The 1,073-nt window shown below is 44.6% G+C and overlaps 1 non-coding gene across 1 annotated transcript; it reads left to right on the top strand.

Moving 5' to 3' along the window:
• The first annotated feature begins 739 nt into the window (after positions 1-739).
• trnat-cgu (transfer RNA threonine (anticodon CGU)) lies at positions 740-811 on the top strand. Its single transcript has one exon. It is a non-coding gene; the product is annotated as a tRNA-Thr (tRNA).
• The last annotated feature ends 262 nt before the right edge of the window (positions 812-1,073 follow it).

The raw sequence follows: 1,073 nt of genomic DNA, 5'->3' as shown, positions 1-1,073 counted from the left end.
ATACTTGAGGCATGTTCTATTTGGAAGTGAAATATGCCCACACCTATCAGCAGTGCTGCTGACACAACTTACATTGTTGAAAACTGGCAATTCTGATACCATTGACAAATAGCTGGGATCACTGTATGATAATGACTGCAGTAGCATATGCTACAGATTCAAGGGTCGGAACGTAATGAAAGGAAACTACAGGGTACCAATTAGCATCAAAACTTTGGAGCATCATGACTGCAGTGGAATTTAGTGTGGCTCAGTGATTCGGCATCTGTGACTGTCACTGGAAGGTTGCCAGTCTGAATCCAGTGCTTGCCAGAATAGTCATGTTGCCATTGGGCCTTTTTTTACACCCCTCCTCCCCCCCCCCACAGAAAAATGGTCCAGATGTGCCAGAAAACTGACTGGCCCTGTGTTCTGGCCCCAGGTTTCACTCTCATCGGTATATGAATGCCTGCCTTTAAGGAATGCAAGACAGGATGTGTGAAAACTGGAGAATGTCTATGTGCTTCAATCAGATCATCAAGCTGGGCCTTTTTGAAAGCAGAATAATGCAAATGGCTGCTCTGAACATTCGTTTTTCCTCTAAGCTTGTATCCTTTTTAGGGACTACAATTATAAACACTTGTTTGTAATATAGATAACCCAAATGCAAGAGGTTCATTTAGAGGAACACATTGAAACTACGCATAACATGCCTGAACACCATTGCTAGCAATACCAATTAACAACATCGTTATCAACTGGCATGGTGGCCAAGTGGTAAGGCGTCGGTCTCGTAAACCGAAGATCATGGGTTCGAACCCCATCCGTGCCTGATGTTGTGTGGAAGTAATGGATGTTGTTTTGTAGTGTGTGACTCGGTGACCTAAGCCTCTGTGCCTGTGATGAAAATGTTGCTGGTTTGAGTCTGGCTTCAGCACAGCTCCTTGAGCAAGGCCCCCATCTCCCTGCTGGGTGCCCTTCACAACCAGTTTGCTCTCACCTACCAAGAGCAAGTAGGGGGAGGTGTAAAGAGAATTTCCCCATAGGGATCAATAAAGTATCTAGTAGTGTTATTATTCTGGGGATAGCTAAAA

Source organism: Brienomyrus brachyistius, chromosome 2 (genome assembly GCF_023856365.1).
Source record: "Brienomyrus brachyistius isolate T26 chromosome 2, BBRACH_0.4, whole genome shotgun sequence".
In the NCBI taxonomy this organism is placed as follows: domain Eukaryota; kingdom Metazoa; phylum Chordata; class Actinopteri; order Osteoglossiformes; family Mormyridae; genus Brienomyrus; species Brienomyrus brachyistius.
This window is presented reverse-complemented; position numbering and strand designations above follow the sequence as displayed.